Here is a 25,810-nt window from a genome sequence, read left to right on the forward strand (position 1 = left end):
CTCCCTCTCATTTCCCTCTACATAATCTAAAGTTCCTCCATTCTTCTCTCACTCCCCAATCCCCCACCCCTTTATATATCATCATCCACTTATCAGGGAAAACATTCGGCCTTTGGTTTTTTTGGGATTGTATTATTTCACTTAGCATGACATTCTCCAATTCCATCCATTTATCTGTAAATGCCATAATATTATTATTCTTTATGGCTAAATAATATTCCATTGTGTATGTATACCACAGTTTTTTTATCCATTCATCTGTTGAAGGGCATCCAGGTAGGTTCCACAATCTAGCTATTGTGAATTGAGCTGCTATAAACATCAATGCTACTGCGTTACTGTAGTATGTTAATTTTAAGTCCTTTGGATATAAACCAAGGAGTGGGTTAACTGGGTCAAAAGGTGGGTCCATTCCAAGTTTTCTGAGGATTCTCCACACTGCTTTCCAGAGTGGCTGCACCAACTTGCAACTCCACCAGCAATGTATGAGTGTACCTTTTTCCCCACATCCTCGCCAACACCTATCGTTGCTTGTGTTCTTAATAATCGCCATTCTAATTGGGGTGAGATGAAATCTTAGAGTTGTTTTAATTTGCATTTCTCTTATTACTAGAGAAGACTTTTTCATATATTTATTAATCACCTGTATGTCTTCTTCTGTAAAGTGTCTATTCAGTTCCTTGGCCCATTTATTGATTGGATTCTTTGTATTTTTGTTGTAAAGTTTTATAACTTCATTATAAATTTTGGAGAGGAGTGCTCTATCTGAAGTGCGTGTGGAAAAGATTTTCTCCCACTCTGTAGGCTCTCTTTTCACATTATTGATTGTATTCTTTGCTGAGAAAAAGCTTTTTAGTTTGAGTCCATCCCATTTATTGATTCCTGCTTTGATTTCTTGTGCTTTGGGAGTCTTGTTAAGGAAGTCTGATCCTAAGCCAACATGATGAAGTTTAGGGCCTACTTTGTCTTAAGTGGGGTTTATCCCAAGGATGCAAGTTTGGTTCAACATCAAGAAATCAATAAATGTAATTCATCACACCAATAGACTTAAAGTTAAGAATCACATGATTATTTCAATAGATGCTGAAAAAGTGTTTGATAAAATACAGCGCCCCTTCATACTTAAAATACTAGAAAAAATAGGGATAGTAGGAACATACCTCAACACTGGAAAGGCTATCTATGCTAAGCCCACAGCCAACATCATTCTTAATGGAAAAAAACTGAAAACATTCCCTGTAACAACTGTAATGAGACGGGGATGCCCTCTTTCACCATTTCTATTCAACATTGTCCTTGAAACACTAGTCACAGCAATGAGACAGACCAAAGAAATTAAAGAGATATGGATAGGAAAAGAAGAACTCAAGCTGTCACTATTTGCTGATGGCATGACTCTATACTTATAGGATCCAAAAAACTCCACTAGGAACCTTCTAGAACTAATAAGTGAATTCAGCAAAGTAGCAGGATATAAAATTAATATACATAAATCTAATACATTTCTTTTCGTAAGTGATGAATCCTCTGAAAGAGAAATTAGGAAAACCACTCCATTCACAATAGCCTCAAACAAAAAAAATATTTGGGAATAAATCTAACAGAGGTGAAAGACTTCTACAATGAAAACTACAGAACACTAATGAAAGAATTTGAAGAAAACCTTAGGCAATGGAAAGATCTCCCATGTTCTTGGATAGGCAGAATTAATATTGTCAGAATGGCCATTCTACCAAAGGCACTATACAGATTCAATGCAATTCCAATTAAAATTCCAATGACATTCCTCATAGAAATAGAAAAAGCAATCATGAACTTTATCTGGAAGAATAAGAGACCTTGAATAGCCAAAACAATTCTGAGCAGGAAAAGTGAAGCAGAAGGTATCATAATACCAGAACTTAAACTATACTACAGAGCAACAGTAACAAAAACAGTGTGGTATTTGCACCAAAATAGACACGCAGACCAATGGTACAGAAAAGAAGACACAGAGATGAACCCACATAAATACACTTACCTCATACTAGACAAAGAAACCAAAAACATACAATGCGGAAAAGATAACCTGTTTAACAAATGGTGCTGGGAAAACTGGAAATCCATATGCAGTAAAATGAAATTAAACCTTTATCTCTCACTCCGCACAAAACTCAGCTCAAAATGGATCAAGGACTTAAGAATGTCTGTAGTTTTTCATAACAATAATGTTAGCTTTTAGGATGCTTACTCTGGTTCCTGGCTGCACCTTATGAGAACCTTGGAAGCTTTCTTAAAAATACCTAAGCCCCAACCCCAGGGATTCTGGTTAGTCTGTGGTAAGAGCTTCAGTGTCAATATTTTTGAAGTTCCTCTAATTAGCAGACTGAATTGAGGTCCCTGTCTTACAGGTGGTTTTCCTTCCCAATTTTATTCTGTCCTAAGAAAGAAGACTGCTCAGATTCTAAAGATGGATTCAGAAGAGCTGAAATGAGCTCAAAATGAACAATATGCTCCCTACTCCTTTTCCTCTAGCTAAAAAGATGTATATTTGTCCCACTAACATGTAATTTACCAGACTTATATTCATGCAATGGCACAAGTCAAACAGTGCCTCATGTCCAGGCCAATCAGAATAACAAGTCTGAGGGAGGCAGTGCCTGCCAAACCCAGCCCAGCTTCCCACTCTCTGCATTAGTACTGGAAACTACAGTTTTAACTAAAGAAAAAAAAAAAAAAAAAAAGCATTTCTTTACAACTTGATAGGCCCTTTAATCCCTAGGATAAAATTTCTTTCAGCAACCTCAGGAGAGAAGGAGGTCAATGGGTCAAAACAAAGGACTCAGGAATTTGTGTTCTTTAATCAAAGACCATTTATCATAGACTCAGTCAAATCTTGACTTGTCATATATATGTTACTTATTTAACCATAAATAACTTTAAGGTAAAAGAATATAATTGCTTTCTTGGGTAATACTAATACTACCCATTTCAGTTACCCAGCAAATAATCAGGTAAAATCTGCCACTCCCTGACTCTTATTGGTCTTTTGTTCACTTGCAGATTTTCTATTGAATAAATTTAATAAAGGTAGAATCTGAATGAAAATGAGGAGAGGAATAAAGAGATATTTCATGGTTATTGGTATAATCTGTATTAATGACCCAATGAGCATCAAGGAGGGAATAAAAAGGAGAGAAAGAAAATGTGCTTTAAAAGATGGAGGAGAAAGCCCATCTTTAACAGTGAATATAACAGAAAAGAAAAATTCAGACCCTGAGCTGACAAGGAATTTTTTTTTTTTTCCAAATTAGTGACTCTGTAGAACATAGAACCTATTGTTGAAACACTGAGCCAAAAAAAAAAAAAGCCTCCTTCTTTTTTGATGCAAAAGGTCCAAATACTGTGATAAAAATCTAAAGAGGTTCTTTTTCACCCAAAATTTTGAGTCATGAGAAATTGCTTCTAATAGGTGAACCATTAGCCTGGATTTGGAAATTGTTCCATATTTCAAATGTGCAGTGGCTTTTCTGACCTATGCATAGGGAACTTACTTCTTTTAACTTCTTTTTATCATTTACATTCATCAGACTGCTCATTTTCTTCCACATAATATCTCAGAAATCCTTCAGATCTTTTAATGTGTAATAACAGTAATGTGAATAATATTGCCATTTATTAATCATTACTACTCATCAGGCACTGTATTAGGTTCTTTCTAGATACTAGTTCATCTATTCTTAGGACAGCATTGTGAAATAGGTATCATTACCTTCATTTTGAAAATGAAACTTCAAGAAACTAAATAAATCACCAAAGGTCAAGAGTTAATACTATAACCAGATCTATGTACCTCTAATAAATGAATATTAATATTGCTCATAAATTGTTGTAGCTGAAACATTTACCTTGGGTTAAGTTAATTAATAGTCTTCCTCCGTTATATTGGTACCATGACCTATAGAAAAACCTGGAAGGTAACCCTGAGATTCCCTAAGAAGTCAAAAATCCATAGAATATTGGAAAAAAATCATTTTGACTTTTTTTAATAATGGATAATAAAAAATAAAAGATTAACTTTCTCTAATATCACTATGATTATATATGGCATAAAATATGCAAATTTTAATTTTCTCAACAACCTTATGAGATATATTAACATCCTCACTTTAGAAGTTTCAGAAAAGTTCAGTAAACCTGTCCAGGGTCACAGAGATATTAAATGTAGGAGTTTGAATTGAAATCTATGATTCTCTTATTCTAATGCTTGAAATATTAATTGCTATTGAGTCATGTCTTCCAGATAGATATTTACAGAACAGGTATGATTAGAATCAGGGAAAAGATAATTTTAGTATAAATTTGGGGTTTGTATGTATAAAATATGAAACATTTAGAGAACAGTATTTCTCTTCTCTACACCCAGTGGCTCTGTGGGTTTGGAGGAGGAACCATGGGGTCACAGTGAGGGTCACCAAAGGCAACCCACCTTACAAGATTTCCTGAGGGGAGATGAAGTAGAAAAATGGGGAAGAACCTCATTGCTCAATAGGTTTCATCATTTGCTTTCTAAAGTTAAGAACCAAATGTAAAATAGTAAACACATTAAAAGGAGCAGGCAGAGACCTCAGGCTTTCAGGGAACTCCCACCTCCGGGACCCTGCACTCCACCTGCACCTAGAAGAGAAGGAGTCAGAGACGAAGAGGGCATGGCTGTCGCTGCATGGTTGACACTTGATACCGTTATTGTTGTTTGGTTGTTTTCTCATTTATTTTCAAAACCATTTGTGTGAGGAGAAAAGTGCTGATTAACTATGAACGAAATAGAAAACATAATGTTCTTCATCAATTGATGTCTTAAAAATATAGCTTCCTTCCCAAAATGAGGTTTTGATAAAATTTTTTGGAGATGAATATGGATGCACCTGAGGAAAATTTTAGAAGAAGCAGGTTTTGCTGTCAACCTGAGTGTCTAAATTCCAACAATGAACAACTTAGATATGAATTCAGAGGAAGTTCGCAGGGTTGAGAGAAAGCATTTTCCAAAAAAGTTTATCTCCCTTTTGACATAAGGTTAAATAAAGAATGTACTTAAGTCATAAAGACACTGATAAAAAAAAAAAAGGTTTCAACTTTATAGTTCTTCCCCTTCTAAACTTTTATCTGCAATGATATTTTTAATTCCAAAATTTCCCAAAAGTCATTATTGTATATAGTAAAAACAAAAACATCACACAGATTTCTGTTTTCCATGCCCAGTGGCTGGTTTTTTTCCATCTATTTATTCTCAGCCACCACTGTGAATTTAGCATTACACTGAACTTTGCTGTACTGCAAAATCTCCAAGATACAAGGATAGAAAAATAGTAGAACCTGGCCCTGATTCGAAGTTCTGTTTATAAAGTGATATTAAGAAGAAAGAATCATTCTGTAAGTAGAAACAAAATATGACAATTTTTATTACCTGCATGATATTATATGGCTCCTGAAAATAAAAAAGTATAAGTAACTTGACTCTGGAGTTCACTGAGAAGTATTACAACTTATTTCAATTCTTCATTACTCAATCACACAGTTGAATCAATATAGTTTTACTTGAATATAAGCGCCATCCCTTATCTGTGGTTTTGCTTTCCAAAGCTTCAGTTACCCACAGTCAACCGGCATAGTCATAGCTTGATGATTCTTCTGACTTATCATCAGAAGGTCAACAGTGGCCTGACATTCGTCACAACGCCTGCGCCATTCATCTCACTTTATCTCATCACACAGGCATTGCGTCATCTCCATATCAGTCCAAGAAAAGGTGGGTGCAGTGCAGTAAGATATTTTGAGAGAGAAAGAGAGAGACCACATTCACATAACTTTTACTGCAATATATTGTTATAATTGTTCTATCTTGTTATTAATTACTGTTGATCTCTTAGTGTGTTTTATTAACAAATTAAACTTTATCACAGGTAACTATGTAGATAGTAGATAGAGGATTTCAGGCATTTACTGGAGGTCTCATGATGCTTTCCTTATAGGAAGGAAGAGACTATCGTACTAAGAACAGAAAAACTATGTAGATAGTAGATAGAGGTAACTATGTAGATAGTAGATAGAGGATTTCAGGCATTTACTGGAGGTCTCATAATGCTTTCCTTATAGGAAAGAAGAGACTATAGTACTAAGAACAGAAAAGAAACAAATTAGAGCTATTGATTTGGATATTTGACAAGAAAAAGAGAAAGAAAGAAAAAATGTCCCTTCTCCTAATCTCCTACAAGTAGTCCTCAAATGAATTTCATGGCCTGAGACTCCGTCTTCAGCTTAGATATGGCTGAAAATTCATGGGAAGTTTTGGTGGTTCTCTGTTCTTGAATGGGTAGCTGCAGGTGTTGTTGGTTGCTTGGCTTCTTGGTTTAGCTTCTAATTGTCTTTCAGAATCACTGCATGTCAGATACTTAGGAAAGAAGCCCCACCTCCAGGCCTCCACTCTACGTCTCCTCTCAAGGCTTCTTCCACCCCATGTCCTGGGCCACATCACCAACCCCTGACCATTCCATCAGGACAAGGCTGCTTTCCACATTTCCCCCTCAGGCAGAAATCCTTCCTGTATACCTGGGCAATAGTGCAAATCCAAATATTTCTCTAGCCAGAAGAGGTTTATCTCTAATCTATTGTCCATTTTAAGCCAAAGCACACTTGCTTAATAAAGTCTGCATTTCTCTTTTCCACTGGGGATAAAATGGAACAATGTACTGAGAAAGTTCCATACACAGCCTGTCATTTATCACATCTTTTCTCCCAGTTCCCAAGTTTATTCATTATTATTAATAATTATAATGATAATTACCCATAGAACTTTTACATCTAATTACTTACAATATTTGTATGATATGTAATGAGGCCTTTTAGTTTTTTTATCAGACAATTTATAATTTAAGATATAGCTTCAGTGTGCCCAAGACATTTTATATTATAACACTATATAGAGTGTTTACTAGGTTCTCTTTGTCTCATGTTATGATTTAGATGTAAGTGTCCCCCAAAAGCTCATGTGTGAGGCAGTTCAAGTTTTAAAGGTAAAATGATTGGATTATGAGCCTTGAACAATCAGTGAATTAACCCCCTGATAGGGATTAACTAAATGGTAACTATAGGCAGGTAGGGTGTGGCCTACAGGAAGGAGGTGGGCCCTGGGGGGTGTAGCTTTGGGGTTTATTTATATTTTGTCTTTGTCATACAGAGCTCTCTCAGCTTCCTGGTGATGTTCCCAGATGCTTTCCTCTGCCACACACTTTCCCATGATGTTCTGTCTCATCTCAGGGCTCAAGGAATAGAGTTAGCCACCTATGAACCGAGACCTCTGAAACCATGAACCTCAAAATAAACATTTCCTCCTTAAAAGTTGTTCTTATCAGGCCTTTTGGTCACAGCAGAGAAAACATCTGATTAAAACATCTCTGCCTGTAATCCCAGCAGCTTGGGAGGCTGAGGCAGGAGAAATGCAAGTTCAAAACCAGCCGCAACAAAAGTGAGGCACTAAGTAACTCAGTGACACCCTGTCTCTAAATAAAATACAAAATAGGGCTGGGGATGTGGCTCAGTAGCCAAATGCCTCTACTTCAAATCCAGTGGAAAAAAAAAAAAAACTCCATACTAGGTATGGGAAGTCGCTGTATTTGTTTCTTATTAGTATTCCCATTACTAACATAAGCAATAAGACATAATAACTAGAATACATTATTTTATCCCCCAATGGAGAGGGAAAAAGTTTTCAGTACCATAATTAAAAAGCTAAATTAGCAAAAAGTGCTATTAAGAGATATTCCTTTATCCTGAGTTTTGTGGCAAATCTAAATATAATATACTATATTGAGACTACTATGTCTACAATAGCTGGCAGTTAAGTTAGGGAAAGTTGAGGTGGAGATAAATTTCAAAATAAATGCGTTAGAAGAATGTGGGAAAGGTGGGAATACATAAGGATACATCATTTGTCACTAATGTGTTGTCACAGCAGGAAAAAATCAAGCACATGTTTATCTATGAATCCCAGTAGTATGCTAGAGATTTCTCCATTCGGTTGGGTATGAATACGTCATTTTGTACTCTTGATTTCTTCACTGAAACTGAATGCCACATTCTTCTCACTGTTGCTTCTTGGGAAAATCATGATAACTGTTTTTTCCATCCATAAACTTGATATGTTGAAACAATACATGTTGAAAGAACTACAAGAAATCAAGACCAGCATTATTCCTCTTCATTTCCTCCCTCTTCTTATCTCTTCCCTGACCCATTTTACTTCTTTTTCTTTCAGTTGCCACGTTCCAGTCAATCATGAAGAAAAAACATACTTTATGCTTTAATTTGTTTCCATGTAGTAATCCTATTTTTGAAAATTGAATAACTCGGTGAAAGGAAAAATTCACAACCTGAACAAGAACCACACCAAAACAAATAAAATAAGTGACTAAAACCATAGAGTTAGTTTTAGGAATTCTCCTTTGTTATTTAATCTCAAGAAGAAAATTAATGTGCACTTACATCTTATTTTTCCATTTATAAAATAACTTGAAGTATTTTCATAAGGTTCTGTTTTTCAGTCATAATAAACAGTACCATGTAGCTAGCACTTGCCATTTACAGTGCAGGTAGCTTGAATCTCAGAAACATCTGGTGCAGCAGATGTTATTTTCCCATTAAAGAGATGTGCAGACTGAGGTTATAGAGTTCTTTCTTGATTCTGCCAGAGTCGTGGGTTAGGAAGGGCTTCCCAGAGTTGAAACTTACCTCGTCTGATTATATGTCCCAGGTTCTCCTTAGTGCACTACACTGCTTCTAAAAAGTGGCTATTAATCACCAAGTCTTCTCATGTTACTGAAGGATCAATATCAACTTTTTAACCTATGATGCTGTGGATAAATGCATGGGCGTTTTACCTTGGCAGTTGAACTAAAAATAATTAGGTAGATGTCTTAGCTCTGACCGCCAGAACAAAAGTACCATATACTGGGTGACTTAAAAACCAGACATATATTGACTCATAGTTTCGGAGATTGTGAAGTCCAAGATCAAGGTCCAATAGGGTTGTTTCTGCTAAAAGGTCTCTTCCTAGTTTGTGGATGACTGTTTTCTTGCTTTCATGTGCCTTCACATGATAAAAAGAAAAAGAACCCTGAGCTCTGTTTTCTTTTCTTATAAAACCACTAATCTCATAGTGGGAACCTTGCTCTCATGACCTAATCTAAGCCTAATTATCTTTCCCAAAGGCCCCACCTCCAAATACTATCCATTGGGAAGTTAGGGCTTCAACAAAGGAATTTGTGGGGGAAAATCTGTCAGTCCATAATAATAGGTTTAATATAAATGTATCTTCATGCTAAATTAAAGAGCAAAATAGTTACTAGAATTATAGAATGTCAAGGTGAATTCAGAAATCATCTGGTCCAGTTTTTCTCTCTACATAAAACAAATGCAAAGGGAAGAATCAAGCCATTTGTCCAGACGTGGTCAATTTATCATTTGTATTTAGTTCCCTTCCATTTTCCTGCTTCAACTCAAAGTTAAACTAACCACTCAATATACTGCCTCATTTCTCTCCCTATTAAGGCTCTCCATTTCCTGCAAACTGACTTAGATCTTCACCATTCTACTAGGTTGTCTCCTGCTTGGCTAAACTTGTTTTCCAGAATAAGAATCAAGAAGACATTGATTTCTCTAGAAACTATTCCTAGAAGCCCCAGACAAGTAGAATCAAGATTACTCTGGGGATCTGGCCACACCCTTTACCATAATCATGGAAATTCTGCCCCACACTTCCCACCCCCAAATCAAATTCCAGGAACACTTATGTTCTCAGCAGATCAAGCTCCCAGCACTTGCTGCCATTAGATTAGCTCTGTTTGGGGGTTGTCTCCCTGAGCTGTGTTGCTCAGGCCTGTGTCTATTCAAACCTAGGATGCAGATTTCAATTTCCACTAAACAATGTCCGAAACATTTCTGTGATAGAACACGTTAATTTCTAGTTTGAAAAGATAGAAGGACTAACATGGCCGCTTTGCTGAGAGTTTAATATCCACCATCAGTGGACTCTCAACAGGCCGTAACCACACTGGAAGTCAGGCTTGTTCCCCAGGCCACATGCCCTCCTCTCTCCTTCCCTCCCGCCCTTCTCCCAGCCCCAGCCCAGCTCCCTTGTGCATCTAGTTGATTGTCCCACTGGGTAGACTTGCTATGTCACCTGTCTCATTGTCGCCTGTCTCATTGCCTCCTATTAAACCAAGCCCTCTCCCCACACCATGGCTCACCTTTCACTTAAAAACAGTTCTCTTCCTAAGAGCAATTCTGATCCTTGCTACGAAGAAATGGATGTCCCATGTCACTTCACCAAGTTAGGTTCATCTACTAACTGCAGCTCCCCTCTGAGCTTTTTATCTCTTTCCTCTGCTTCTGATCCCTGACATAGCTTTCCTGGCATTCAGCTTTAGTTAACAGAGCTGTCACATTGGTAAGTTTCCATGAGCCATCCCAGAATGGTGTTAAAACTGTCCTCTGGGCCTCTTGCCAGGGTGCTATCTACTGTGTCAACAAAGAGCATCCCACCATTGATACCACTTTCTTACCTCACTTTCTCTTCTGTCCCTTTGATTCAGCACTCTAAGATCCACTCCCAGGACGACAACTCTGTCCCTGCTGGTAGGTGTTACCAAGGCCCTATAGTGTGTGACCACAGCATAGACTCCCTTTTCTCCTGTCTGGCCTGGGTGAGCAGTCAGGACATGCTGATATTTGACCCCAATTATTGGTCTGGTGTCCAAGAGGGGAGGAGGGCAAGATCCTGCAGAGGGCATGTACTGTCTTCTAGTTCACCTTGTCATTGGAGGCTTTAGTATAGTCCTCAAATAAAGTAGAGCAGTCCTGTTTTCTAACAAGAGAGAGGGCAGGAAGATTTTGGAGACTTTATCTAGATACCCTGTCTCAAGTTTCAGGGCCCCACTCCTTCCCTGACAGGGACTTGGCCTTAACGTAGTAAACCTGTTGCCAAGAATTCAGCCTCTTCTGACGTCTGTCACTTCCAGTTTAGTCCAGTGCTGAATGTTATCCTTTCTCTGCACAATGGATGAAGGTGACGGGGTAGAGGAGTACAATGAACTAAATGTTTACACACTCCCCCAAATTCTTGTATTGAAATCCACATCTCCAAGGTAATTGTACTAGGAGGAGCCTTTGGGGTGATTAGTCGTGAAGGTGGAGTCCTCATGAAGGGATTCATGTCCTTATAAAAGGGACCCCAGAGAAAGTCCTCTCCCTCCCACCTCATGAGGACACACTGAGAAGGCAGGATGTATGAACCAGGAAATGGCCCTCACCAGAGTATAGATTCAGCCTGGACTTTGATCTTGGACTTCCCAAGATCAATCTCCAGAACTGTGAGAAGTTAATTTCTGTTTTCTATAAGTTACTCAGTCTATGGTATTTTGTTATAGCAGTGTTACTGAACCAGGCCTATTTTGCCTGTTGCACAGTATGTTAATCACTAAAACGAGTTTTTCAAAAGAGAGTTAATTCTCAAGACAGGTAAGTGAAGAAGTAGGAGACAAGTCTCAGATACATCTCCCAGAACACAGGATTTGGGTTATTTGTTTGGAAAAGAAGCAGAGTGATCTAAAGCTTGGGGAAAAGTGCTCGAAGATGAAGTCATCAGTGGTCTGCACATGTGTCATTAGCCTTCATGTTTCTTCACGGGATTCATGTTCAGGAAATAGCCACGTTAGCATGATCTGAAGGTGGTGTTTTGGGCTTCCAAAAATCACTCATCAGAACTTACATGGACCCAAGTGAAGAGTTGGTAGTTTAGACAAAAAACAGACTTCAAGTCCCTGGAAAGCAGCTATTATCATCATGACCCATGTGTAAGGTGTCATCTACAGCAAAGCTAGTGGGAGACTGATAAATAGCTCAGCTGTGTGACCTCCAGAATAAGTGATTGTGTTAGTCAGCTCTCCATTACTGTGACTAAAAGTACTTAACAAGAAAAATTTAGAGGAGGGAAAGTTTATTTCGAGCTTACCATTTCAGAGGTTCAATTCATGGTCAACCAAATTCCATTGCTCTGGACCTGAGGTAGCCAGTGAATCTTATCGGATAGGTGTGATAGTAGAGCACTGCTCAGCTCATGGTAGCCAAGGGTGGGGTGAGGGGAGGATAGAAGTAGCCAGAAACAAAATATAATCCCCAATGGCATGCCCCTAGTGACCTACTTTTGCCAGTCTTGCCCCACTTGCCTACAGTTACACTTATTAATCCAGTCAAGTTATTAATTCATCAAATAGATTAGTTCTCACAATCTAATCATACCACTTTTGAACATTAGTGAATCAACACCTGAGTTTTTCAAGAGACACCTCATATCCAAACCATAACAGTGATTTTTAATCTCCCACCTCCATGCTTGGCCACTTTGCAACTAAACTCTCTTTTGCAAAACTCCTTGTTTCATTAACTGGCCTACTGTGCAGTAGACAAAACAGGCCCGGTTTGGCAAGAGCATCCTGAACAGACAAGACAAGGTGTATGAGGAAGAGTCTCTTTAAGTACTGTTTAGGAAATCCTGTGATTCTCATCCTTCAAATTGTGATTAACCAACCTGAGTCTACCAGTTTCTTTCTTCTATGCATCACTAGTACCCAGCAACAAGTACCCAATTCCACTCTGATTGCCTGTTCTGTTTCCCCCCACAACTTTCAAATGCCAGAGATGTTGTCTAGCTAGCTGTGCATCCTCTGCCACTCCTATTCCATTCCAATTCACCCCATGTGAATCTCCACAGTTACACTGCTGCAGCATGCCAGGAAGCACAGTGTCCCATTCTGACCCTCTGTTTCGAGGACACTCCTGCTACCAGCTGCCTGCTACTAGGTTGGGTTTCCTGGGAGCAGAGCCAAAGACAAATGTGAGTATAATTTTTGGAAACAGTACCCTTGAAGAAAATCCTGGAAGGAATGGGAGAGAGGCAGAATATGGAAAGAAAGAAGAGAGCAAGGCTATAGTTTCAGAAAAAAACAAAAATCTAAATTGATCCTGAATACTGACAAGGGCAGGGAGTACTGGCACATAGATCCCACACAGAGCTGTCCTGTCCTTGAGGCAAAGGGTTTGGGATTTCTATCCCTCTATCAGTCATACTCCAATTCAAGGAATATTGAATCTTGAGTGGTGTGAATTTGTGCTTCTAAGTCAGGTTGACGTCAGTCCTCATTAAGTTTTCACTTCTTTAGAAACTTTTTCTACCAGGTTTTTGATCTGGGACAAGTTAGTTATCCATTCTCAATTTTAGCTACTTTCTAAAAATTGCACAAATTGATTGCTAGTTCAAAACATTACTGTGAGGAGACTCTATAAAAGCACTGACCTGATAAACTTTCATTAGTGCTCTAGTGAGCACTAGCAAATGTTAATTCCTTATCCTCTCCTTTAGTCGTAGCACACTGTCATTTGATTTGAGACGGGTTGCTTAACTTTTCTGCACTTCAATAAAATGTGTGAATTCTTTCTGTCGACAAATCCTATAGGACTGTTGTAGCATTCAAACATGCACACACACACACACACACACACACGTACATGGACACACACCAAAAAAACACTTTTTTAAAGTATTACCAAAATTTAATATTTTATTAGCATCAATATTGTTTTATTCATAAATGAGTTCTGTGGCAGGCGAAACCTGGGGCCCAGGGTTACACCACGTGCATCTAAAGATGGCGACTGGCAGAGAGCAAACGGCGTCCTGATTATGCCTGGAGAGAGGCAGGACGTGTTTACAATTGGCTGTACGATAATCAGTTCAGCTGCCTAGCGCATGGACAGATATACTTTACATGTATGCTCGAGTGAGTGATTGCTTGACCTTTAACAGGATTGAATGGACATATCTGGTTACAATTGCTTATGCATGAGAGTGCTTATATATTGAGGGTGTTATTTGAATAAAGGGGAAGCTGCTTCATGAACCTCTGAAATGTATGTGTTTTCTGTCCCGCTGGTCGGGCCATAAGCGCGAGAAGCGGCACCAAGCTGCTTGGAGCAACCCAGGCAAGAAGCCATGGCTTTCCGTAAGTGGTGGCCTGGACCGTGATCAAACAAGGATCGGACTGGGAATTGGTGAGTGCTCAGGTATATAAAAGACAGTTTCGCTAGCGTAATTAACGAGAAGGTTTCCCTATTTGAGGAAACGGTGGCCTTAAGGTTTTAACAGAAGGTTCCCCTAGAGAGGGAATATTAACTGAAGATTCTCCTAGAGAGAGAATATATTGAAAGGCTGTCCCAAGAGACAGCAAAGGATGTCCCATAATGAATATGTGTAAGTTAATTGTGTTACCTTTCCTTGTTTGGTTTCTGTTTGTTGTTGTTGCTGTTGTTGTGACATTAGTTTGTTTCTGTCTGACTTCCAAAAAACCAAAATTTCAAAAACAGTTAAGAGAAGGGGAAAAGATATTAAAAACTGTAAAAAAAAGAACAATCAAGTCGAGCTTCTGAAAGAGAAAGTAGATGTTCAGATCTCTGTGCCTCCGCCAGAGCAATATAAACTCCAGAGATGGGAGTACAGCCAATACCAACTTTGGTTGTCGGCCCATTACCTAAAGGAACAGTGGGACTAGTTCTGGGGAAGAGTTCTTCTGCTTCAAAAGGATTAACTATTGTCCCTGGAGTTATAGACCCTGATTTTACAGGAGAAATAAAAATCCTTGCTTCTTCACCAAGAGGTGTAGCAATAATAGCTCAGGGTGATCGCATAGCACAATTGTTGGTCTTACCCAGTTGCTATGATCAATATCCATCAAAAAATATTATTAGGGGAAATAAAGGGTTAGGTTCTACTGGCCAAAATATGGTCATGTTAACATGGGGTTTAAAAGGTAGGCCTATAACAAAGCTAGTGATAGAAGGCAAAAGTTTTGAGGGCTTATTAGATACTGGGGCTGACAAAAGTATTATCAAAATTACAGAATGGCCAAAAGCCTGGCCACTTCAACAGGTAGATCAGACTTACAAAAGTGCAGCCATATTAAAACGGAAGGTGGCTAACCAGGAGTTATGTTCTGATACTGCCCAACGTAATGCAGTTGTGGGCAATCCTCAATGGAATCTAAACATGCTAATAGGCCAAGGACCATATGAAGGGCAAGGTAATCAGCTTAATTTCCACCCCGGTGTGTATCAACAAATTAACCCTCAACTTTTAGTCTATCATTATATGGATGATATTTTGCTAGCTCATAAGGAAAAACCTGTCTTAGAGCAATGTTATAATTCCTTACTAAAGTCACTGGAAAGATAGGGCTTACATATTGCCATTAATAAAGTACAAATCACAGACACCAAAAACTTCCTGGGATCTATCATAAATGCAACTATGGTTAAACCCATGAAAGTTGCCATTCAGGTGGACAAACTTAGAACTTTAAATGATTTTCAAAAACTTTTGGGTGATATTAATTGGATTAGACCTTACCTTCATTTACCCACCTCAAGTTTGGGCCCCCTGTTTGATATTCTTAAAGGTGATTCTGACCCTCTTTCTAAGCTCTCAAGCTTGTTGAAACAGCTATGGAAAAGGCTCATCTTGATCGTATTGACCTAACTAAGCCTTTATCATTCATTGTCTTGGCCACAAATAAGTTACCCACAGGAGTGTTTTGGCAAAAGGGTCCTATTCTATGGGTTCACATGAATTATGCCCCTAACAAGGTCTTAGCCTTGTTTACTGAATCTGTGGCAGAATTAATCCTTAAGGCGCTAAAAGTATCCCTTTCCACCTTTGGATCACTTCCCTCAACTATCACTACTCCATATACTACTGATCAGATACAATATCTTATTAATAATTCAAATTCATGGGCTATAGTCTTTACTAGTACTTCTGCTGTGTTTGACAATCATTTGCCATCTGATCCTCTTCTCCAATTTTGGAGTCAACATCTGTAATTTTTCCTAAAGTCACCCAAAAAGAACCTATTACAGGAGGTACCCTTATATTTACTGATAGATCAAAAAATGGTAGGGGTGCTATTACTATAGATAATGTTACAGAAACATTGTTGTTTAATACTCTATGTGCACAACAAATGGAACTATTAGTAGCTATAGAAGTATAGAACCCACCATGAGCCTTTTAACCTATTCTCTGATAGCAAATACATTGTTAATGCTGTTCAAAATTTAGAATTAACTGGTATGATTTCCCTCACCTCCACTATTACTAAATATTTGCAAAGTTTACAAAAACTTATTTGGGACAGAAAAAATCCTTTTTTTATTGGGCATGTTCGGGCTCATACTGGCCTTCCAGGTCCTTTAAGTTTACAGAATGATTTAACGGACATGGCCACCAGAGATCCACACATCTTTAATATGCTTGAAAATGCAAAAACTTTTCATTCCAAATTTCACATAAATGCTTCCACTCTACACACATGCTATAAAATTACTTAGGTAACAGCTTGGGACATAGTCAAGTCTTGTGCTAAATGTGTTACATTTATTCCTAACCCCTTGTTAGGAGTAAATCCAACAGGGCTTCAGCCCAATCATATTTGGCAAATGGATGTAACTCATTATTCAGAATTTGGAAAACTACAATTCATTCATGTGTCTATTGATACCTTTTCAGGATTTATTATGGCCTCTGCTCATACTGGAGAAAAAAACAAAGATGTAATAACACACTGTTTACACTCTTTCTCCATCCTAGGAGTTCCCAAACAAATTAAAACAGATAATGGTCCTGGATATACATCCCAGGCCTTTAAACAATTTCGTTCCACCTTTGATATTCAACATGTCACAGGAATTCCCTATAATCCTACTGGACAAAGCATTGTTGAGCGTGCCCATTTAATGCTTAAAAACATGCTTTATAAACAAAAGGGGGAATAGGGGCATCATTCAGATCCCCAAAAGACAAATTGTGTGTTGTCTTGTTCATTTTAAATTTTTTAAATCTTGATTCTGAGGGCCGATCGACTGCTGACCATCATTCAGAGCCTAATAAAAAGCATCTACCTCAAGTGCTCCGGAAGGACATTCTATCAGAACAATGGAAAGGCCCAGATCCGGTATTAATCTGGATCCGAGGGTCTGTTTGTGTTTTCCCACAGGACGCACAATCGCCAATTTGGGTGCCGGAGAGATTGGTCAAGGCCTCAACAGAGACCCAAAAACAGGAAGACGAGGAAGCTTCTCCCGCTGATGGTGCTGGCGAATTCTCGCCAAGTTAATGGAGGAGACTCGCGTGAACTATGGGGGATAACGAAGATGTGGCCCTATCCTGTACCCCTTACCAACTCCTCTATTCTATATCCTCCTATTTTTACAACATTTGGCCACATTTCTGCAGTCCGCTGTTCTATGGGGAAAAGAATGGTTTGGGTTTTTGTCCAGGGGAGGTCTCTTGTGTGTTGTATCTGTCCTGTGCACATACAAAATGCATATACATCCACGCAGAAAAACAGCCATTATTCGCCAAGCTCTCCTCCCAATTGATGCTGGCCCATCCCCCCAAGTCTGGTTAAATATGCTGGACCAATGACGGGTAAGATTCATGGGGAGCTCATACTAACCTCAGACAGGAAATGAGGGCTAGAGCCTCATTGTCCAATGATGGGTAAGGATGTTGCTCTGCTGTGGACAACCTAAGACAGGCACGGTCTCTTTTATAAACAGAAAGGGGGAGTTGTGGAGGGCAAGTGATCGCTTGACCATTAACAGGATTGGATGGACATATCTGATTACAATTGTTTATGAATGAGACTGCTTATATATTGAGGGTGTTATTTGAATAAAGGGGAAGCTGTTTCATGAACCTCTGAAGTGTACGTGTCTTCTGTCCCGCGGTCGGGCCTATAAGCGCAAGAAGCGGTGCCAAGCCGCTTGGAGCAAGCCAGACAAAGAAGCCGCGGTTTTCCATAAGTGGAGCCACTTGGAGCAGCCCCAGCGGCAAGCAGCGGTCTTCCGTAGAGTTCAAAAATCATATTTTTGTTATAAGTTCTCACTAAGTTAAGGATGCAAAGCAATTCTATTAGCCTGTATCACATGAATGAAAATAAGAGAGAAATAAGTTATGTCTGCATGTAGTGATTAAAGACTCTGAATCTCTGACCAAAAGCAAATATTTCTTGGACTCTCAATTTTAAATCAAGGTAAACAGCTTGCTTTATTTATTTATTTTTGTAAATTCCTAGTTTACTTATAATTCACTAACTATTAAATAGTACATATTTAAATGAAGTATCACTGATAAAATTTCTTACTATCAGAGATAAATAAACAGAATGTCTTTAGTTTGTTTTTGATTATATATTTTAAATTGAAGAAATATGAGACAGAAAATATAAACATTACCTACAAAAGAGAATGTCTTTTATTTATTTTTAAAATTTTTTTAAATTTTTTTTCTTGGTACCAGGGATTGGGATGTCTTTTATTAAGTGTTGACAAACTTGTGCCTGAAGACTCAGCTTTATATCTTGAAAGGTGTTTTGTTCTAAATTATAACCTTAAAAAAGAATCACTTGTTATCTAAATTTTTCTTTTGTTCATTGTTAATTGGTAAGTTATTTCTGAGCTATGGTTTACTTTACTGTTAGTCTTTCTGGTTGCTTAACACCAATAACAATGACAGAGACTACACAAACAGAAAAAAATGTAATAACTCTGAAAGTGACATCAGCAAAAATGACAAAGTAAGAATCTTCAACTCTCCTCCATCAAAATGAGAAGAAAATTAGCAAAGAAAAATTGTTAGAATCAACTTTTTCAGAATGCTGGAAATTAATCAAAGACTCACAACATCCAGATGGTGTTTATTCAAGAACTGGCTGAATCTTGGTAAGAAATGCAAGCTTGATGGTAGTTTAACCTAATCTATTACCCTGTCGCCTCTCCAGTTCCACAGTAGCCTTGACAACTAATAGCCTGCAGTCACAGTGAAACCAATAGCCTGGCAGCCACCAGAGGAAGCAGAAAAGGATTAGATCTCCTTCAAAGGCCCATTCTCAGAGAACTGTTGTTATATGACATATCCAGTGATTCCTGGGAAGACCCCAATCATAAGTCTTTATTTGACCTCATTCATGGTTGGAATGGATATGTGGCTCAGTGGGAGAGCACTAGCCTAGCTAAGCCCAACTCCACAGGTTCAATCCCTGGCACCACACAAAACACATACACTCACACACACAAACAATTAAATTAAATTAAATTTTAAGAAGTCTTTTCCTCACAGCATTCATATAAGAGTGCATCTGCCTGAAGTGGTAGGTAACAGTTGAGACACATGAAAAACTAATCAAAAAGTTAAAAAAAAAAAAAAAAAAAAAAAAAAGCTGCCCATGGAGTCTTTGATAATTTCTGACATATTCCTGAAAATCTCAAAGGTCATGTGCATGTCCAAAGTAGTACATATGTCTAAGAAAGACCTGATAATGCCCTAAGCATTATTTTACTTGGCTGACTTTGAGGATTCATGTAAGCAGAAAGTACAGGGCAAAGAAGAGTTATCAATTGCCTGGCTGGATGGTGAAAGCTTACCCCAACGCACACAGCCCCCTGGCACAAACTGGGAGGCGCAATGGTTCAGTGTTTAAGAAAATCTCTGTCTAATCTTTAGCTGACTACTAAGCTGAGAGCTAAGACTTCAGTGACCACATATGGCAAGGAAGACAGAATTTACAATATTAGTTCAGAAAAGTCACTATTCAAACAGCAATGACAAACCCCTGAGGAGGAACAAGAGCATAATTTCTAGATTTGCCACATTATATTATTTTACATTTAAAAAACTATAAAATTTCAATAACAAAAGAAAATTATGAGCCATGCCAAGAAATAAGAAAGAATGCCCCATACACAGGGGAAGGAAGCAGTTGTGTTAGTCAGTTTTTCATTGCTGAAACAAAAATACCTGACAAGAACAACTTAGAGGAGGAAAAGTTTATTTTGGGCTCATAGTTTCAGAGGTGTAGTCCGTGATCAGCCAACGCTATCGTTCTGGTCCCAAGGTAAGGTAGAACATTATGGTGGAAGGGCATGGCAAAGGAGTGTTTCTCCATTTATGGTGTCCAGGAAGCAGAAAGAGAGGGGAAGAGGTTTCAGGGAAGATGAACCTTTCTAGGGCCCACCTCCAATGACCCACCTCCTCCAACCATGCCCCACCTGCCTACAATTATCACCATTGAAACTGGGATGAACTCATTGGGCTACAACTTTCATAATCTAATCATGCAACCTCTGAGTATTCCTACATTAACACAGGAGCTTTGGGGGGGGAACACCTCCTACCCAAATCATGACAGCAGATAATAGGACCTGTCCCCGAGAAAGCCAGATGTTGGACTAACTAGACAAAGACTTTAAATTAGCTTTTTAAATATATTCACAAAACTACAAGAAACCATGCCTTAAAAAGCTAAAGGAAAGTTCAAAAACAATGTCTCACCAAATTGAAAATATCAATAAATAGATTAAAATTATTTTTTTAAAAAAAGAACCAAATATAAATTCTGGAGTTGAGTTGTAAAGAATAGTTGATTACAGAGGCACAACAGAGAAAAAAAGCAGGAGAAAAAATAACCTGTGAACTTGAAGACAGGTCAATGGAGAAGCAGTCTGAGGAACAGAAAGGAAAAAGAAAAATGGACAAAGTCTTGGAGAACTGTGGGATGCCCCTCAGCATACGAACATGTGAAAATGAGAGTCCCAGCAGGAGAGCAAAGACTACTCGGAAGGACGATTACAGGACATAATAATTTTAAACTGCCCAAATTGGATTTTTAAAGAATGTCACTACATATCCAAGAATATCAGTGAGTTCCAAGTGGAATAAAAATAACACTGGCAAGAAATTAACTTTGTTGGAGATTTAGTGTTTAATTTTGTAACTGTGTGATCTAAGAAATTGTTATTTATAATTGGGTTACATGATTCTTTTTGGCTTTGTCATCTCACTCATCAGACTAAATTATATTCTGATAGAGGCAGGGAAAGATAGAGAAAATTAGATGTGTTTAATGTCTGAAATCTAACTTGAAGGCAAGGAGACCTATAGAAAAGAACAGAAATGAATACCAGTATTCTACACTCATACGTTACCAAGGATATAATATAAAATGAAGTAATAAACAGACATACACATGCTGTTGTTAAATACTTAAACTAAGTCTGGGCTAAGTCTTAAGTGGATTTTGGGTTTGTGTGTGTTGTAAGAACTGAACTCAGGGCTTACACATGTTAACCACACACTTTACCACTGCGTTAGTTTTCCATTGCTCTGACAAAATATGTGAGAAAATCAAAGAGAAGAGATTTACTTTGGCCCATGGTTTCAGAGGTTTCAGTACATGGTCACTTCACTCCATTGCTTTGGGCCTGTGATGAGACAGAACATCATGGCAGAGAATATGTGGTAGAGCAAAACTGCTCATGTTGTGGCAACTAGAATTAGAGACAGAGAAAGAGACAGACAGAGAGAGAGAGAGAGAGAGAGAGAGAGAGAGAGAGAGAGAGAGAGAGAGAGGAAGGGGAGCTAGGGAAATGATACAGCCTTCAGGGGCCTGCCCCCAAAGACCTACTTCCTCCAACTAGGCCCCACCACCTAAGTTTCTACCATTTTCCAATAGCCCATAAATTATGGATCCATTAATTAATTAATCCACTGCTGCGGTTAGAGCCCTCATAATCCAATCGCCTTCCAAAAGCCCCACATCTAAATATTGCTACATTGAGGACCAAGACTTCAACACATGAGCTTTTGGGAAACATTTCAGATTGACACTAGAGCAACCACTGAGCTCTACCCCCAATCTTTCAAGTAGAAATTTAAAAATAATATATAAACAAATCCACAAAACTTGTGTCGTTTTTAGCACTACTTCTATCAAAATTATAACCCAAGATATCCAACATTTTACTTAAACTTTTAGAAACTCTTTTATTACTATTCTTCAATAAATTTAAGGGTAGTAAGTTTTAAAGAACACAAAATTAGGACCTTCCACATTCCCTGAAAAAGTGCTATTTTGAGGTTCACAAATCTAATATAATTTCAGACAAGTGATCTTGAGCAAGAGGGGTGAGGTGAAGAGGGGAAAGGAGAAATTAAATCAATAAAAACATTTTCAGAACAAGAGAAATAACTTTCTTATAATCATAACCCTTTATGGGCCATAAAATTCTCATAAATTTTAAATCCTAGGTACAATCCAGCAAAAATAACTAGTAGCTTTGCATAAATATGCTGTTCTGGTGAAAACCCAACATATCTAGGATCTGGTATTCCTTTCCAGACCTGAAATTCTGGTTTCATCCCTGCACTTCACATAGCCTAGAGCATTTGCAAAACCAAACTATGAATGTTTGTCACTCAGTTTTCCCTATTGAACTGTTTTCATCTTATTAAAATTTGTCTTGTCTTCAGTGACTAATCTCCTGCTGGTTGTCTTGGCATCATAACTGTCTGCATCTCAGTTGTTTCATTATTGCCATGGTCATTCTGTTACCCTCGGTTCTGTTGCTAATTTCCCATTTAATGTAATTCAACCAACAAATAAACTTCCATGTCATCACTTGGCACTCATAATTATAAACATTATTTTCTGAAGGAAATTCTCCATCATATACTTGTAGTATCAAATGAAAAATATCTCAGAACTATATACAAAAAAGCCTAAGAATGTATTTGCAGCATTGACATCAAGATTCACATATTATTTCTAAAAATTGCACAATGATTTCATTAACATAGCAATGGTTTATTTGGCTTCCATTTTTTCCATGAATCCTATAGTTTATTATATATTAACAACTGGTTTGGGCTCACCAGTAAATTATAAATGTCCTTAAAGTATTGGCTCTAAATTAGATTCAAATTTTATGTCAGAATTCCATCTTAATTAACCTAAAGGATATATAGGTTAGTTCTTTGGAATTTCTCTTGTGATTTGCGTGTAGTCTCCTTTTTTTTTTTTTTTTTATGCTGATTTATCATGCAGCTCTATATGCCAATGAAATGGAATAATACAGCTAGCAAGAACTTTAAAAGTGACTTTATCCAAAACCTTCATTGGAAAGGCAATTGAAAGGGGCTCAAAGACTAAGTATCCAACCACAGTGACACCAAGGGCAGCAATCATTGCTATAATACTGCACATAAAGGAACTTGCAAATTTTCTTAAGATGGTGTGTATTATGCATGAATATACATACAAACACACACACACACACAAATACACACACTCACAAACATTGGCAGAGACTATGTTCTGTATATTCCTGATAGAACACAGGGGCATCCTCTACCTAAGGACACTAACTAGCTTCCTCGTTTTGAGTGCATCTGGAGAAGATGACGATGTCAGCCATTGATCACAGACATCACAGCCAGATCACTCTCTGACAGACCCAGATTATGGATAGTCTTACTTCTAAATAAATATTTCACAAATACCCATGTGAAGGAAAAATAAATTATTTGCCTGCCCAGAAGCCCACAAGTCTCCATTCAGTTCTGCACTCATTGAGACCACTTCCTGTGCCAGGTTGCAAAAATAGAGCTGGGTTGCAATTATATCCAGTCATTTAAGAAATTCCAGTGAGACTGTCTTCCCCAGACTTTAACCACATAAACAAATGCAGTGGATATTTTTAAAACTCATTGGAGAATTTAAAAGGCAAGGAAAAGGAATGAAAGAATGAAAAGAATAGTTAATACAAATATGATAGAGAACTGACAGATGAGAAGTGGAAATTTTAATGAAATAGGTTGCAGCTTTGTTTGTGTGATGGCAATTAGTTAAATCAACTTATTTATTAACTGATGGAACTTGCTTTCACTGAACCGATGAGACCAGACTGTTTTCTTTTATGTCATACAGACATGATATATAAAGGAAGAAAATTCATTATTTAAACATGAGACATTTCCTCAGCAAATTCTTGTTCAGTTAAACTTTATTGAGTATTTCATATTATTGAGCACTCTGCTAGATTCTTTCATGGTTGGGATCTTATTTAATCCTCAGGATCATTTAAATAAATATGCTTTCTGTTTCATGTGCAAATTATACTAATCGCTACAAAAGTGTTAGAACTTAGGGTGGGAGAGGGCTAAAAGATTAAACATTTACACATGAAACTGCGTGAAGCTTTGATATTCACTGTTTATCGCTATAAAAAAAAAGTAAAACTTGGTAACTTAAATAAGGATCCTTCATCTCTCATAGTATCTGTGGATCAGGAAATCAGATAGAGCATGGTGGTAAGCTTTATCTGTCCCCCACCATGACTGGAGCCTCAGTTGGATGTCTAGAATGCTGGGGCTGGAATCAGCTAGGGTTCTTTCACAAACATATGGTGTGTAGTTATTGACCACCAAACTACCAGAGACCAGGGCTTCCTCACAACAGTGTCTGGGTACCCAGGGTAAGCATTCTGAGAGGAAAAGAGCAAGAAACAATCTGTCATTTCTGTGACCTAGCCTCCTAGTCTTCGAATTACATGAAATCCCCACTACCACATGCCATTGGGGCAGTCAGGACAGTCACAAGACTCTGTCTTAAACCAAGAAGAGGGATCATCACCAACATCACCCTCATCTCTTGGGGGAAGAAGTCAGTCATATTCACTGAGACAGACATCACTACCCTATGTACATGTATGATTACATGAATGGTGTGAATCTACATTGTGTACAACCATAGAAATGAAAAGTTGTACCCCATTTGTGTACAATGAATCAAAAGACAGCCTGTAAAAATAAAAAGTAAGCCAGGCCACAGTAACAAACACCTGTCATCCCAGCAGCTCGGAAGGCTGAGACAGGAGGATTGTGGGTTCAAAGCTAGCCTCAGCAATGGTGAGGTGCTAAGCAACTCAGTGAGACCCTGTCTGTAAATAAAATACAAAATAGGACTGGGGATGTGGCTCACTGGTAAAGTGCCCCTGAGGTCAATCCCCGGTACCAAAAAACAAATAAACAAACAAATAAATAAATAGTTTAAAAAAAAAAAAAGAAGTCAGTTGTATTCCTAAAAGAAGTGGGATGGAATAAATACATAGACAGGGTATAAAATATATCACAACCTTGCTCTCTTGGTAAAGTTAAGCTCTGGATTTAGTCACCACAGGAAAAACATGTGCAGACCTTATAGGTGGTCAGGGCAGGAAAGGATCAGAGATCACTACTGATGGAGATCAAAGCAAACCTCATAGAAGAGGCAGCATTTGAGTTTTATTCTGGGGAAGAATTTCCATTTATTTAACTCATTGGGTGCCTACCAGATATGTGGATGGTAACATGGTAGGTGGAAAACATAACAGAAAATTCTACTCCCAAAGGCACAAGACTGAGATTGTCCCAGCTGCCTCTGGTGGAGACTACTCACTAGCTCACTTGGTTCTATCCTTCCATGGTAATGTTCCTCCCAGCATTGCTAGAGGTCAGCAGAACTGCAGAAATCCTGAATCACTCTTCCCTGACTTTTCTTTACTTTATACCCCAGCACACAGAGGGACCATGGGAGACTTATTACCAAGAAACTTGGAGACCAAGTTAGAAACTTTTATATTACTAAGATAGAAAAAATTCTACTAAACACATGGAATGGAATGGAAGTCTGATGATTATTGAGTTGCCTTTTTGAAAATTATTAAAGAAACCTGATTTGTTAAAATGCATATATTCAAGTTTTTTAATATATAAAAAGAAATATTTTTCTAATTTCCATTTTCTCCTAATTCTTTCCTGTTTTTTATCTCTCATTCTTTTCATGATTCCACA

Source organism: Sciurus vulgaris, assembly GCF_902686455.1.
Source record: "Sciurus vulgaris genome assembly, chromosome: 1".
Lineage (NCBI taxonomy): Eukaryota > Metazoa > Chordata > Mammalia > Rodentia > Sciuridae > Sciurus > Sciurus vulgaris.